We start from the raw sequence: 17,925 nt of genomic DNA, 5'->3' as shown, positions 1-17,925 counted from the left end.
AGATTATTTTTTAAATCAAAATTGAGAAGCTTCTATTTATTATTTTTTTAAATGTTGTTCGAATCTTCTTTTCTCTTTTTCTCTTCCTCTGAGATTCTCATCATGTGTATTGAAACATTTGTAATTGACTTTGAGGTCAATTACACTTTTCTCAATTTTTTCATGCTTTTTTTTCTTTTTCTTCCTCAGACAGGATACTCTTTAATTATCTATATTTTAGTTTTTTGATTATTGTGACTTTTTAAATTTGCATTTAAGAATTACTAGTCAATTGTTCATTTTACTAATTGCAATTTTTAATTCTGATATATATATTTGTAAATTTCTTTCTTGATATTCCCTATTTCTTGAGACATCATTCTCATACTTTCCAGTATTATCTGAATTGTGTCCTCTCAAAATTTAAATAATGAAGCTCCAACCCTCAAAATGACTATATTAAACATAGAGAGAAGATAGAACTTTGAATGAGGTGATTAAAATTAAATGAAGTCATAAGGATTGTTCTTACTCAGTAGGATTGGCGCCCTTATAAGAGAGAAAGACACACCAAAGCACTTTCTTTACATGTGAAGATACAGTCACAAGGCAGCATTTTGCAGGCCAGAGAAAAAACTCTCACCAGAAACTAAACTCTACAGTGCATTGATTTTGGACTTTCTGTCTCCAGAACTGTAAAAAAAAAAAAAAAAAAAATTATGTTTATGGTATTTTGTTCTGGAAGCCCAATTAAGACAGATCATGCAGTGGGATGTTGTTGTAACAAATACCTAAATGTTTGGAAGCAGCTTTGGAACTGGGTAACAGGTAGAGGTTGAACAGTTTTGAGATGAATGCTAGAAATATGAACTTTAAAGGTAATTCTAGTGAGGTTTCAAGTAGAAATGAGGAACATGTTTTTGGAAACTGTACAAAAGGTTCACTTTTCCTTGGTACAAAGCAGAAAATAACTTGGTTGAACTATGTTCTAGTGTGTGGAAGGTAGAATTTGCAGTGATAAAATTGGATATTTAGCTGAGGAATTTTCTAAACAAAGTGTTGAAGAAATGACTTTGCTTCACTTTGACTGCTTATGGTAAAATGTAAAAAGAGAGAGATGAATTGGAAAAAGAACTTTTTAGCAAAACAAAGCAGAACTTGAAAATTTGGAAAATTCTCAGACTCTCCAAGTTGCAAAAGTGAGAGAGGTTATTCTGAAGGCAACACTAAGGGTGTGACTAAATAACCATTTGATAAAGAGATAACTGTTGTGACGCATGGACTTAATTTTAGCCATTTTAGCAAAAGCCAGGAATAGAGATGGGATTATATCAGCAAAGACATTGCCAGTTGGGAGGAAAGAGGACAGAGAAAGCAGGGTAGAATTAAAGAAGTCTGTAGAATTCTTGGATTCTACAGGACTGGAGCTATTCAACTGAGAATGTGTGCTGTTCTTTTAAGGAACTGCAAAAATGGCCCTCAAGGCAATTCAAAGATCATCAGGGCTACCACTCCCAACACAGCCCCAGAGGGAAAGGCTGTTTTAGAACATATTTGTTTCAAAAGGTGATGCCACCTCTTTAGGTTCAGTGGGCCAGAATGACCCCACTCAGTGCCTCAGGGGCAGGACCACCTTTGCAGGGAGAGCCACATGGTTGGGACCCTTACCGAGAATTTGATGGATGGGGTCTCCCTGGAAGACCAGGGGACACTGCTACCACAGTTGTCCTGGAGTGTAGAATACTGAACCAAAAAGAATTATTGTCAAGCTTTAAGATCTAACAGAAATTGTCTTCCTAGGTTTTGGACTTGCTTGAGACCTGTCACCTCTTCCTTTCTTCTACTTTCTCCTTTTTGAAATGGGAATATCTATCCTATGCCTGTCCATCAGTGTATTTTAGAACATATCTCTTATCTGATTTAAAAGGCTCACGGCTGGAGAATTGTTCTCAGTATAAATTATACCTAACTTTACCTGTAACTTATTTAGATGATATTTAAATGAGATTTTAATGCTGGAATGAGTTAAGGCTAAGGGGATGGTTGGCAATTCATAGATCATCAAGGCTGCCATTCCTACTACTGACCCCGAGAGCAAGGCTGTTGGGATGGAATGAATATATTTTGCATAAAAGAAGAATTTAAATTCTGAAGCACCAGCTGAGGGAAAATATGGACTAAATTGTGTTCTGGCAAAATTCATATGTTGAAGCTCAATCCCCCCATGCTTCTGTACTAGAGACAGGGCCTTTAAGGAATTGATTAATGTTACATTAGGTCATAAGGATGGATACCATATGTAATAAAACTGGTGTCCTCATAAGAAGAAGAGGAGGCACCAGAGCTCTCTCTCCACCATGTAAGGACATAGTGAGAAAATGGCCATTTACAAACTAGGAAGAGAGCCATCCCCAGAGCTCAGCCATGTTGGCTCCCTGATATTAGTCTTCCAACCTCTAGAACTTTGCTGTTTTTAAGCCATACCATTTATGATGTTTTGTTATGAAAGAATAACCTGGTTAATGAACTTTTCTTTAGTTTTTTAGACTTGGTTTCCTTTAGTTTTTTGAATGCATTTAATATTAGTGATGTAGTACTTATCTGGCTAGTCCAATGTCTAGGATTCCTCAGAAACAGATTTTATTGACTTGTTTATTTCTTGCCTATGAAATATATTTTGTTGTTTCTTTGAATGTTTTATATCTCTTTGTGATTGTTGTTAAAAACTGGACATTTTACATTATTAAATACGCTAACTCTGAAAGTCAGATTCCCGCAGGATTGCAGCTGCTTATAGTTTTTGTTGTTCTTGGTGTGTTTAAGTGATTTTCCTCAACTAATTCAGTAAAGTCTGTATTATTTTAGTTTGTAGGGCCACTGAAGTCTCTGCTTGCCTAGCCTAGTGGCCATCTAATGATTGGACAGATATTTCTCTAAATGCCTAGATCCAATAAATATCCCAGGCTTTGCCAAGAAACTGTGTGTGTGTGTTGGGTCATACCACCAATAGACAGGCACTATTTATGATTCTGTCTTATTCTTCACTATCTACTTTTGTAGAATCTCATGGTCAACAGGAGGTGAGACCTGAGGGACTTCAAAGGTCTCTACCGTGCATGTCCACAACCCTGATTGTAACTACAACTTGACAATTGTACATGACTTTCTAGATTCCCAGGAATATTTTGTACATTTTTAAAGTCTCCTATGGACATTTAATTCCCACATGTTCATTTTTAGTTTCTTATCAGCATCTTGTTTGCCCCAATTATTGTCACTGTTAGGCAGTTGCACTATTAAACAATTGTCATTGATCATTTTTCACTAATGTCCCTGTGAAAAAGACAGTTTACACTGAGAAAACTCTAATTTAGGTCAAATAATGGCAAATCCTATGAATGAGCGTTCCTAGAGAATTACCAGGCATATAAAATAACAGCCATGTTCTGAGAACGGTGTTTGGAGGAATTTACAAACCTGTGTTGTCTACTCCTGTGACTGCTAGTATTCAGATTTTCACTACTTTTGCATGGTTGTGGAGCTAGGAAGAAGGAGACGAGAACAGAACAAGCTAACAGGCTTGCTTTTCTTACCAAAATTCAACTGCTCTTCCTGAGGTCCAGCAATTTTTTCTGGAATAAATACTCCTTGGGTTATTACAAGGTTTTTCTTATATTCCTTATATTCCAGGCTTCTGAAAAAGTTCAAGTTTTACACTTTTTTTTTCAGTATTTGTTAATGCTCTTAAGGAGGAACAGCTTTTAGAAGAGGCTTATTCCGCCAACACCACTGATTTCACATAGCAGTGTTTTCCGTTTTCAGTGTGTATGTTTTCCTCAAATTTTTGTGTTTTATTCCTAACTGTTTTGTATTTTTGATGCTATAATTTTTTCAAATTTCAATTGCTAATGGTGCATTGCTATCATATGATAATACATTTAGTTTTTGTATATTAATCTTATATCCTTTGACCATTCTAAATTTATTTAATAATTCTAGAGGCCTTTTTATAGGTAGGTTTTCAACACTCATAACTAGGTCATCTGCAAATCATCCCAATTTTAATTTCTCCTTTCCAATCTATATAAATTTCATTTATTTTTTCTTGTCCTCTTTTATTGGCTAGATCCTCCAATTACAATATTAAATAGAAGTAGTTAAACAGAAATACATGTCTTGTTCCAAATCTTCAGGGGAAGAAATTCAGTTCTTTATCATTAAGTTTGATGGTATCTTTGTACATTTTGAAGACACATTTAGTAGGTTAAGGAAGTTATCTTCTCTTTTAAATTTTTGGAGCTTCTGTTTTTTAAAATTAGGTTGGTGTAAAAGTAATTAAAAGTAATGGCAGAAACTGCAATTACTTTTACACCAACTTAATATAATTATACTGCATTATGTTTTCTTTTTGCATCTTTTAAGATGATCCTATGGCTTTGTTTTTTTAGTACATTGATTTGTTGTTTATGTTGTCTCCTGGATGTTTGTGGCATATTCTAGGTTCTTTGTATGTCTGACTAATTTTGGATCCAGATGTTGTGTATTTTGCAGAGATGAATGTTAAATTTTGTCATATTCCTTTGAATATTGTTTGTTGATCTTTGATCTGGACACAAATTAATTGGAGTCAGTTTAATATTTTTCAACCTTTTATAGAAAACCTTTTCCAGGATGAGTCAAGAGAAACTTTTAATTATAGAAGTGATACCATTCCAATGCTCTACCTTTAGGAGTGGATTAAAAATTACATAGATGAGTATAAAAGATCATTCTGGTTTGACATGAAGTTGCTTATGATCCCCTATGTTTTAAGAAGTCTTTCAGCTCTGACTAAGTAAAACGTAAGCTATTCCCAGAGAACGTGAACTCTGGAAATTGTTCTGCCAACTGCTTTTCAATGGTTCTTTCACCAATCTCAACTAGTTTAGTCTCATGCATGCACAGATCAATATTCAACTAAAGCCTGGAAGAGTTCCTTTCTACACAACACCTTTTCTCTCCCTCTGTTCAACACTCTCTTCTCTGATAGTTTATGTCAAATGTGTCTGTGTGAAGAGACCACTGAAAGAGGCTTTGTGTGAGTGACAAGACTGTTTATTCACTTGGGTGCAAGTGGGCTGAGTCTGAAAAGAGAGTCAGTGAAGGGAGATGGGGAAGGGGTTGCTTTGTAGGAGTTGGGTAGGTAATGGAAAATTATAGTAAAAGATGGTTATCTCTTGTAGCAGTGGAGGGGGTTACAAGGTACATGGTGGGCAGATCTTAATGAGAGACAGGACTAGCTGGATTTCCTAAGTCGACTAAGAATTCCTAAGCCTAACTGGGGAAAGTGACCACACCCACCTTTAAACACAGTGCTTGTAACTCAGCTCACACCTGACCAATGAGGTAGTAAAGAGGCCTCACTAAAATACCAATTAGGCTAAAAGCAGGAGGTAAAGAAATAGTCAAATCATCTATCACCTGAGACCACAGTGGGAGGGACAATGATCAGGATATATAAACCAAGGCATTCGAGCCGGGAGTGGGCAACCCCCTTTGGGTCACCTCTCGTTGTATGGGAGCTCTGTTTTCACTCTATTAAATCTTGCAACTGCACACTCTTCTCGTCCATGTTTGTTCTGGCTCAAGCGGAGCTTTCGCTCGCCGTGCACCACTGCTGAATGCCATCATCAGAGACCCGCCACTGACTTCCACCCCTCCAGATCCAGCAGGGTGTCTGCTGTGTTTCTGATACAGCGAGGCACCCACTGCTGCTCCTGATTGGGCTAGAGGCTTGCCATTGTTCCTGCTTAGCCCAGGTTCATCCCAATTGAACTGAACACTAGTCACTGGGTTCCACGGTTCTCTTCTGTGACCCACAGCTTCAAATAGAGCTATAACACTGATAGCATGGCCCAGGGTTCCATTTCTTGGAATCTGTGAGGTCAAGAACCCCAGGTCAGAGAACAAAAGTCTTGCCGCCATCTTGGGAGTGGCCCACCACCATCTTGAGAGGTCTAAGAACAAAGACTCACCTGTAACAATAAGAGAATATCACAAGGTCAATTGAGCAGTTAAGGTAGGGCAGGGAAAATCACAGTGGTGGGATGTAAGATTGGTTAATCAGGTAAGGCAGGAACTGGCTGTTCTACTTCTTTGGTGGTTTTTTGGCTGCCACAGACTTCTTGGCTCCTGCAGGCCATATGGACATATATGTGCAGGTAACAGGGGTTATGATGGCTGAGCTTCAGTTCAGAGGCCTGACAGTTTACTCCATATATTCTAGTTGCCTTGATCTGCCTGCTCTTTTGGTCTTTGTCTCCTCTACTCAGCAATGGTGCTATATTTAGGTTCCTATTCTGTTTGACCTAGAAAATGAGGTCAGGTATGCTGACTCATGCCTGTAATCCAAGCACTCTGGGAGGCCCAGGAGGGTGGATCACGTGAGGTCGGGAGTTTGAGACCAGCCTCGCCAATGTGGCAAAACCCCATCTCGACTAAAAATACAAAAATATTAGTCAGTGTGGTGGTGCACGCCTATAGTACCAGCTACTTGGAAGACTGAGGCAGGAGAATTGCTTGAACCTGGGAGGCAGAGGTTGTAGTGAGCCGAGATTGCACCGCTGTACTCCAGCCTGGGTGACAGAGTGAGACTCTGCCTCAATAAATAAATAAATAAATAAATAAATAAATAAATGAAACTGAACAGCACACTGGAAAAATTGTTGAGTTCACTTTAATAGTACCGGTTGCATATTATCTATTGTTCAATGTCTGAAAGTTATTGTTTATATTTTGCTATTTTTCGAAAAGTGAGGGTAAGTCAACTTCCTGTTAATCAGTTGGCAAAAGGGATAATCATCCTTAATTGTGTTACTAACCACATTTCAACAATTATTTGACTCAGATTTACTTTATCGTTGTTTCCTGAAACTCTCATGCCTTCAAAATATTAACAGTAAATTTACTCCAAAAGCCCTAAGTTGTTAAAGGGTACAAAAAAGTAGAAAGAATGAGTAACACCTAGTATTGCTAGCAGAACAAGGTTACTAGTCAAAAATAATTTAATTATCATTTAAAAATAACTAAAAGAGTATATATTTAGATTGGTTGAAACACACAGGATACTTGCTTGAGGGGATGGATGCCCCATTTACTACGATGTTATTATTCCACATTGCATGCCTGTATCAAAATATCTCATGTGACCCATGAATATATACACCTACCATGTGCACACAAAAAATAAAAAATTTAAATTAAAAAAAAACCCAAGGTAATCACCTTATGTATTACTTAGCTTATGCATTACTTTCAAAAACTATGTGGCATGTCTCTCATAATGTCTGTAGTGAAGGCAATGGAGCAAAAATAGGATTGAAAACAAAGGTTAGGTTAATCAAGGAAAAGTGAATGCTAAATTTCTTAAAAGCTATGACGACATTGCTGAAGAGGTCATGAACTAAAACTAAAAGACTAGCTGATCGTTCAAGAGAGTAAATGATGCCAGCTTAATGAGATTACTCAGAACTTCAGGGAGAATTAATTTAAAAATTAACAGGCATAAATAACCCAGCTGAAAATTTATATTCAAAATTTTGCTTTTAAATATTACAGAAAGTTCAGTAGTTACAACTGTTAAACATATTCATGAAAAATATCAAGATGACATGGAACTCTGAAAAATGCAAATGAATAAATTACGTTCTTACATGCCATTTCCATGGCATTGTGTTTCTCTGGACTGCATGCCTATCTGCCAGTGCAAATCAGAGACTAGTGTTATTATAAATATTTAAATGGTGTCTGTTTTCCAAGGTACAATGAACAATTTATATCACAGCATTAAGGACATTTCTTATTTACCAAGCGCATAATGAAAATGAAAGTTCACATTTTAGAGAGAAAGCAAATTCACACCCCAGTGCAATGTCTGCTGCCATCCTATGATGTATTTTACATGGCCATTTCCTGCAGTTACTGGTATCCCCCACTGCTAAAGTATGAACACATTTTTCTTTCTTTTTGTTTCCCATCATGCGCTTCATCTCCAGATTTTCACCATGCTTTAGTTACTTATTGGAAAAAATTCAACACCATGGTATGCCGATTTCATAGTTTTAGGTAAACAGAGTGCTACAGAAAGCTATTCTGCAAACCAGGACAATGTGAGGTTCTTGAATTGATGTTTCTTACAAAATTGTACCACTTAATTCAGAAAAGTAACTTAAGTACACGGCTTAATGCTTTTCACACAGGAGGGGTTTCGCAAACACTTGTGCAGTTGAATTTTCTACTGAAAGCAGTGCTATATACTGAAACATACAGAGGTAGGAGAAGGGAGTTAGAGTCTAGCTGCAGTTTTAAGTGGCTAAGAGGACTTGATAAAGTTGAAAAGTTGCTTGATCTATCTTCATTTCAGTTTCCTTGTTTCCGATAGAAAGAAGCTGACCAGAATCACTTCTAAGACTTTTAAAAATCATTCTAGGAATACAAGAATATGCACCATTTCGATGAATAAACGTTTATATGTGTCTTGAGATGAATAAACATTTATATGTGTTTGCATGTAGACATTTCTGTTTCACATGCAAACGTCTGTATCTCTTGCCCCAAACACAACTACAATAACTGCTTCACCCAGAAATTTCTAGAAATCTTTAAAGGCATTTCTTTGCAATCCACTATTTTCTTCTGTACCTGTTCTCACTCCCAGACTTACCAGTGTTCATGCCAATATGCCAATGCCACTCAAAGTTATGGGCAATATTTCCAACATTTCTGTTAGTTAACACTTTTAGTTCTCTGAGTCTGTTGCTCCCAATGGCCCATAGAGATTTCAGTGACACATTTCTTTTGCTGATTTCTTTTTAGTATTTCTCAGATAAACTTTCCTTTCATATAGGAATCAGAAATAAATCTTTGCTAAAAGGTTGAGAAGGCACCTGAAATAACACAATTTTTCCCAGTATCATTCTCGAACTCACCAGGTGACTTATTAGACTCCTACATTTAAAGAAGCATGAAGGATCTGCACTACTAATTTACCAGACATGCCCATGTGTCTGTATGCTAGAGTAAGCACAATTCCGTTTTAAGTCAGAAACTATGCTAAAGATGTGCTCAAAGCAGACTGGGCCTTTTCATTCGGTAAAATGCAACTCCCAAGTCATTTTCAAAGTGCATGTAGATTTGATAAGATAGGAGATAACTTAATTAGCAACAACTGAAGTATTTTCATTCTCTGAGTCACATCAGGTATGACCTTTCAGTTTACTGCTTTCCACTGGCCTTTTCAAATACAGAAGCTTATATGTAATGTGATCTTAGCAGCAGCAAAGACAGGTACTCTCATAGGAAGGAGAATAGGCAGTAGCAGGTGCTTTGTCATTCATGGTGGTAGCCTTGCTACAAATCACAAAGTAACTGGCATGGCATGAAAATCTAAATGACCGAAACCTGCCCTATTCTTGGTAGTATATGCAAATAGGTATTATACACTCTAAATTCTTATAAAATGGTTATTTAAAAATTGATAGTAATTGTTTTCTATTGCTAAAATAAAAGCCCTAATCATATTTGCCAGATGTACAATGGTGAGCTCTCTAAACGTGCACTCTCATAAAGGTGAGCTATCTTATTTGGACTTCTATCTCATAGAAGCTTTTTTTGTGTGTTTCAACCTAGGATACATGATGAGAATGTCTACGAATACGCTGAATTGAGACTTTTACCAATTTTTTTAGTAAAACAAATTTTTTATCTCTCAATAAATATATTGACTTTTTCAACCTAACCTCTATACTTTATTTCTGTATGTTTTATACTATCTCAAATATTTTTTCCTGGTGAAATATTCACATTAATATTTTAGCTCCAATAGAAAAGCCTCAAATATTCTTATCTTTATATTCTAGGAAACTAATTAATATTAAAAATGTAATTATTGTACTTTATGTTGCAAAGAGATATAACGAAAAATAAAGAAAAAAAAAGTGGAGATTTTAGTTTGTAAATTTAACTTTTTAAAACCGTAGAAGACATTACGTTCTTTGTAAGGTAAACTTAAAAGTTAGTGTGTTCTAATTTCTTAATAAATGTCTATAAAAGTAAACTTTAAAAAGTATTTTTTAGGTAATTAAAGAATGCCTAAGTAAGTGTAGATGAACAATTATTACAGAGCCCTTCTTCTTTTGTATAGAGTTTTATTTTTTTTCCTTCAAAAATGGGGTATTCATGTTTTGTTGAAATGAAAACTTTCTGACCATTGAACACTATAATGCCAATGCCACTTGTAAATCTATTGAAGAAAAGGAACATGGCAACATGCTTTCTTTGTGGTGCTCAACAAAAGACAACTATAGGAGGAAAACATCCATTCAGATGACTTTACTATGATTTTTAACTGTAAGTTTTCATTAGAGCTTTCTGTCATGGCAATACAAATAGTACAAATGCATGTTTGTTAAAAAATCTGCAGAAAAAATGTTCAGAGTTGTTGAATTTAAAAATAAATATCAGTACCAGCTAAATGGTTTAGAGTAGGCAATTAAAATAGTGCATGTTTTGGTGTGGAATAAGTGATCACGAATTGTCCATTTTGCCTGTCTACATTGACTAAATTACCTTAAAATTTTTTTTAAAGTAAAAGGAGGTTGTGCGATCATTATTACATTCTACATGTGTACTTAAAAGTTCAAGTAACATAGAAAGGAGATACTTTAAAATCTATTTCTAAATTGTTTAAAAATAGACAAAACTTGTTGAATCAGGGTTCAAAACTGCCTGAATTATTAAAACAATACTACGGGTCTTTTAAGACCTAAAACATATTTTTACCCTGAACACTTTGGCTTTTAATTAGCCAAGGCATGTTTTTGAAGGCAATTTAATCTTCTAATTTCTCATTTACTTACTCTGAAATCATTAAGTTGTTATTTTGTAAAATCGATTTGAATTTCAAGAAACCTTCAAGGATTTTATAAAGAACCCCTTTTTAAGCCACTTTCTAAAAGCAGGATTTTGTGCTTTTTGCCAAGTACAAGTGACCTTGAACATAATAATTCCACATTTCATTGGAAGAATCCAACTAAAAATACATTTTAAATTTGTGTTAAAGTTGGTAAAATCGTTTCTTCAGCCCTCAAACATCAATGTGGATAAGGAGGACAGATACAGGAATTTTTAGCCAGGTAGACTAATCCGATGTAGGAGGATTACCAATTAACATTATTCGTAATTGTTAAAGAGAATCAGTGGACATGTACTGCATTATTAGAAATTAATAAAATGTAGAAAAATCATGGCACCGTCCTGGAAATCTGTATCTTAAAGCTGTAAAAGTTATTGCCACTCACTAGGCTACACTCTTTATTTGGTTTATGAAGTATTTCTATATTTATCATCTCACATTTTAAGATGTTATTCTTCAAGCTCAAAATGATATATCTGATTTTCTTTTATTTAGTTCCCATTTTATCCTCAAGGCCTATCTCAAGAATCACATTGAACATGTAACTAACCTTCCTTGTCTTATTCAGCCTTCTCTTCAATGAGATCCTATCACAATGACATTCAGTAAAATTCGATTTAACAATAATGTTTCTTTTTTCCCCCCTCTCTCACATAGAATTGTTTTGTTTGTTTGTTTGTTTTATTTTGTTTGTTTGTTTGATTGTTTTATTTTATTTTATTTTATTTTATTTTTTTGAGACGGAATCTCGCTCTGTCGCCCAGGCTGGGGTGCAGTGGCACAATCTCAGCTCACTGCAAGCTCTGCCTCCTGGGTTCATGCCATTCTCCTGCCTCACCTCCCGAGTAACTGGGACTACAGGCATCTGCCACCACGCCTGGCTAATTTTTTTGTATTTTTAGTAGAGACGGGGTTTCATCACATTAGCCAGGATGGTCTCGATCTCCTGACATCCTGATCCACCCGTCTCAGCCTTCCAAAGTGCTGGGATTACATTTCTGAGCACATACAATTGTTTTTAATCTCCTTGTAAATACTGTAACTTCTTTGGGGAGAGTCATATTTATCTTTTACTGTATCTAGTACAATGTGGCTAATACTACTTACCCTCGATAAGTAATTGAATCATTGTACATTCCCTATTTCAATAGCCAAGTTTCTTTCATTTTTCTTATGCTGGGATTATACCATAATTGTAATTTTCAATGAAATCAATATATAATGGTAAAATAACTAAAAGACAATAGGAATTCTTAGTGATAAAACAAAGGTCCAAAGTTTCCAACTAGCCCACAAGAAGTTATAAACTAATTATGCTGAATAAATACTTTGCACAAAATTCTGGTGCTGGGGAGCAGAATCGTGTACATGACCCTGGCTGTTTCCGTAGAAGACAAGGATTCAAGTACTGGTTCAGTCTCTACCCATATGACCTTGACCAAGTCACTTAATCTTTATTGGGCTTCAGTTTCTTCAACTATAAAATGAAGAAATTGGTCTAGATTTGCATTTTTCCATTTTTCCTGCTAAAAGCCCCAGGAAAGAGTTTAATTTCACCTTGGAGATGGTAGAGGAAGCTGAAAAGATAGGATTCTGGCCTTCTATTATTTGTATTTCATGAAGAACAATTTCAGCTTTTACCTGAAACATTTTGTTTGCCCATATGTGTTCATTTAAGAGACAAGTGTATTTCAAAGCTAAAAACAAGTTTATATATTATTAAAATGATTATCTGTGAAAGTCTTCTCTACTTTGAGGTCAGTTAATCTAGGCTTTTGTCTTTAACATCAAGGAAGCTACTTCTTGAAATGTCCTATGGCTTTGGTCTCTACTGTCCTTCCAAGCCTCCATGATCCCCTTTAAAGAAATCTCTACTTTCATACAACAGAACCAGGAACAAGAAAGCTCACATAAGCCACACAATGAAATGTGCCTCTTTATTCTATTCTGAAAAAATAGAGCAAATCAATTGCTTATTCTTAATTTTTTTAAATCTATTTTTAAATGTTTTGTTGACGAACTCTTTTAATTAGGCCTGTTTCTATCCAATAGGTAACGTACCAGACTTTGTTAATTCCACTGAACCAAGTTGCTTCCCATTAAGGTACCTAGGGATCAAGTTGTAAATTTTAAGTTAAAAAGGAAAAAGTTTTCCGTAGTTATTTCTCCATTATACACTTCTATTGCTTTTAATGTTGTTGATCTACATTTGAGACACAAAGGAACGTTTGTACCTTTCACTTTTTAAGTGAACTTTAAATTTTTTAACGAAAACCTGAGAAAGTTCTATGCTAGTCTATACTTCATCAACTTACAATCCACAGGAAAAAAAGCATTAAGAGTGAATCTTGTGAGTCTTTGTGTGGTTAAAGATCCATTCTGCAATTCACAGACTTCTTCCTCTACTGAAAAATGCATAGGGCATTTTCCAGGCTGTCATTGATGTATTTATAGATGAAGACAAAACGTTATAAAAGTAGTGTAGAAATTCTTCTGGATGTTTTCTTTTCTTTTCATTAGAACCTGCCACATCCATTGATATATTGATACAGAAAACAATGTGTTAAACACATACACACATGCATGCATGCACACACATACACTCATATCTGTCAGCGTTATTCTCATTGCAAACTAAGTTTGTGGCAATAAAATCAATGACATTAAGCACAGAAAATATTAATAGCACTGATAATTATATCACAATCAACTAATTTTATAGCTTTGAATACAGCTTTTTATTAAACCTGACGGACATTAATATGACTTTGTGTTTGAAGGGATAACATAAATCTGTTCAAGGGTGTTAGGATGGGAGGAGAACAGAATAAGAGAATCTGGTGGAAATTGTTTTGACCTAAAAATATGCAAGATAACACGTTAGGTGAATTTGGAGGTCCGCAATCAGTAAAATGATGGTAATGAATCAGCCACACATCTTGACGATCCATGAAAGGTGTAAAATTGCTGCTGTTACTGAAACTTTTAAAGGTGGAACAGAAAAGGAAGTGGCAATGATGCATTGGAGAAGGTTGATTTGCAGCAACATCATTATTTAAGGCATCATTGTGCCATAGGACATACTCTAGACTGATTTCCAAGAGAGCAGCTTTTAGGACAAGCTCTCTTACTAATTACTTCTCTAAATGTAGATAGGCCTAGAGAAATTTTCGTTAAAAATAAATAAATAAAAGCATTGAACTTGGTTCCAGAATTCATTAAAAATCTTCAAGAGGACATTTCAGGAATGCTAAAAGGACACTCAGTTCAGTATAAAGGAATCTCTTTCAATGGAATTATGTATAAATAAAATGTGTTGCATTCCTAGTTCCTTAGAAAGTATTCCTAAGATTCCTTAGAAAGTATTCCCAAACCAGCAAAATGGCCTTTTACTGGAGATTTTGCTGTGTCTGATGGATATGTGCCAAACATATCTTGTCTTGAGGGTTCTTTCAGAAACTGAGTCAATATAATCCTTAATTTTATCTCTCTGAGCTTCAATTTCCTGATTTGCAAAAATTAAATTCAATCCTCTCTGGATCTCTAAGATTCCTTCCAGCTCCAAATTTATGTAATTATGATGTAATTTATCATTTTCTATTGGGTATGATGACTTTATTTCTCCAAATAAATGAAGAGTAATCAATGTCAGACTGATAGTGCTATTGATTCAAATTGCTTTTGAGAGTAATGTGATATAGCATATAGTATGGACTTTCTTTTTTAAATGTGGTATTTGCAGTCAAAGTTTTGTCAAGTCAAAGACAGGGTAAGATATAAGCACTGCCACAAAGGAATAACTTGGAACCATCATTTTTTTCTCTATACATACACACACATCTAGTTTGGATGTCAAGAGCACACAGAGCTCTGTAACATATTTTTTCATTTAGATACAAACTTCAGTTTGAAATTGAGGAAAAAGATTCCAAATAGTAACAGTAATAAAAATAATAATAAATATTATCATTATCAGTAGTAGTCATACCTCTAATGATATTAATAATTAGTATTATTTTTACAAGAAAAAATCATTATATAAGCATTTACTATTTATTAGAAACTGTTCTATGCACTTTACATATGTTAATTCATTTGCTAATAAATACTCATGACAAGTCTGATATAGATATATAATTTTTGTCTCCTTTTTAGAGAGAATAACACACAAAATATAAGAGAGTACCATTTACTGTGGTTTATAATATGATATGCTCTGTTAATTATTTTAAATGCTCCATATTTTATTGAATTCCCACACTAACCATGACTGGTAGATAATGCATTTTCCATTTTATGGATGAGGAAATTGAGGGTCCTGTAAGTTAAATAACTTGCTCAAGTGCAATGGCTAGATAATCATAAAGAAGCTATTTAGTCAAATCTATATAACTCCATAATCAGGGTTCTTAACCACTATACTTGGGACTTCCCAGGGTAATTTCTTTTTAATAAATCTAATGATTCAACATCTGTCCAGTGGAGAAGATAAAATTATTAGCAAAAACATATTTTATATGGTTAATCACAACTCAAGCTTCTTCAGATGCCCATAAAACCATAAAACCACTTCACTTTTTAAGGTAAGGTGTGCATTTGATCCAAAGCTGATCATTCATAGTAAAACTGAACCACATGAAGTTGCTGATACATGACCCCTAACAACAGTGGACTCATAATTTAACCTAATTCACGATCCTTTTAGCACATGTTGAGCAATAATTTGCCAGCTCAATTAAATATTCCTTGTTGATCGATTGGCAAAGAGGAAGCACCCTAGCAGCTAATTTGTATATACATTTTTATTAAATTAGAATTTAGATTTCCCTGGCATTATTATGTTTAATGAGTCATGACTTGAAAGGCAGACTTTGCCTATTCATTTACCATTCCTTACATGAGTGGTTCCAAATTACCAAATGTCGGGGGCTTTAGAATTTAATAATTTCACCTCCTTGTGTCATCAGACCCTATATACTCAATATTCTTGTTATAACTTAGACATCGAAGTAAGCCCCAAAGGTAAACAATGAGAAGAAATAGGACAACTACGTAGGGCTGTTCCAATCAGATGTTTATACTACAAGCTCCGATGATAGGAAAGCCCTCAAAATTGATTCACTCACTCACCTGTTCTGGATGTAAAGCTGCTCTCTTTGCCTCTATACGTGACTGTGTGGCTCTGAGGCTTAGATACTGTAAACTACATTACTTTTTTTTTTTTTTTTTTTTTTTGAGACGGAGTCTCGCCCTGTCACCCAGGTTGGAGTGCAGTGGCGCAATCTCGGCTCACTGCAACCTCTGCCTCCTGGGCTCAAACGATTCTCCTGCCTCAGCCTCCCAAGTAGCTGGGTCTACAGATATGCGCCACCACGCGCAGCTAATTTTTGTATTTTTAGTAGAGATAGGGTTTCACCACGTTGGCCAGGATGGTCTCAATCTCTTGACTTCGTGATCTGCCTGCCTTGGCCTCCCAAAATGCTAGGATTACAGGTGTGAGCCACAGCGCCTAGCCCATTTCTTTCTTTTAGGCTAGCTGCTTCTTTGCTTCTGCCAGCAGGGGTGCTAGCTGGGACTGCAGAGCAGTAGGGTGCAGAAGGAGATGGTTCTTCCTGGCTTATTTTCTGATGCTGTAAAAAATGATTTTAGCCAGTGCTTTTCATCCAGCACTACCAGTTGAAGCCAGTAGAAATTGGTTCCAGTTTCCAGTTTCTTCTCCCAGTCCCAGAACCCGCTTCCCGGAGCCTCGTCTGAGGAAACAGCACAAGCTGTGCTGTCCTTTTGCTCAGAGATCTGAGTTCCAGCTTCCTGAGGCCTTTCCCCTTAGCTTCTAAGTTCTAACAACTCCAAACTCTGCCCTTCTAATTAATCTCAGTGCTAGAAGTTTTGCTATCATGACTGTCTCTGTGCTCAAAGTTCTGGTTTTGCTTTCGATATCCATGTAACCAATTTGCTATAGGGTATTCTGTTTGTTGCAATAACTAGTATGGTTTCTGTCTTCCCGCCTGATACATCCCAAATATTCTGACTATTGTTAAGAAGATGTTTCTGGGCTGGGTGCAGTAGGTCACTCCTGTAATCCCAGCACCTTGGGAGGCCGAGGCAAGTGGATTACCTGAGGTCAGGAGTCCGAGACCAGCCTGACCAACATCCTGAAACCTTATCTGTACTAAATACAAAAAATTAGCTGGGTGTGGTGGTGTAAACCTGTAATCCCAGCTACAGGAGAATCACTTGAACCTGGAAAGCGGAGGTTGGGGTGAGCCGAGATTGCACCTTTGGACTTCAGCCTGGGCAACAAGAGTGAAACTCTGTCTCAAAAAAAACAAAAAAACAAAAAAAACAAATAAGTTGTTTCTTTGGCATAGAGGTTTTTGTTTAAATCCTAATACAAATTGTGAGAATGATACCTAGGAGTAGATCACATGTTTAATGGGGAGAAATCTGGTTGGTAAATAGTAAAAATTTGACAATTCCAATATTTTGTATCAGTTTTGAATCATAGATTAGAAAAGAGAAGATATCAAAAAGAAATCAAAGATACTCATTAAAGACATACTCCACAATCAATTTTGAAAAGTTAGCTTTTTTCTGAAGAACTTCAAGGTTGATCTCACCTTGAGATAATTTATGCAGATAGGATATCATGTGCCGCGTGAAAGCCTATGTTCTATATGCCCATAATTGCATTTGGTTTGTTGAACAACTTTTTTATTTTTAAGGAGTAACCATCACCAAATATTCTGGCTGGTGGACCTAGTTCGCAAGTCAATCATTGGTAACAGTGAGACCCTTATAGGTACTTTCACACTGTTGTAAATTGAGGCATGGTTTGAGTTTATTTTTGCTGCCCGTTCTCCATTTATCTTTCAATGCCAGGGCACATGGGGGGACTTTTTTTTAAAAAACCAAAGTGCTGAGCTTTCTTTTTGAAAGGCAGTGACAGCCTAACTGGTTTTATGGTTGCTGTGCTTAAATAATTGGGTCACTACCCA

This window comes from Macaca thibetana, chromosome 7 (assembly GCF_024542745.1).
Source record: "Macaca thibetana thibetana isolate TM-01 chromosome 7, ASM2454274v1, whole genome shotgun sequence".
Lineage (NCBI taxonomy): Eukaryota > Metazoa > Chordata > Mammalia > Primates > Cercopithecidae > Macaca > Macaca thibetana.
Note: the sequence above shows the minus strand (reverse complement) of the source record.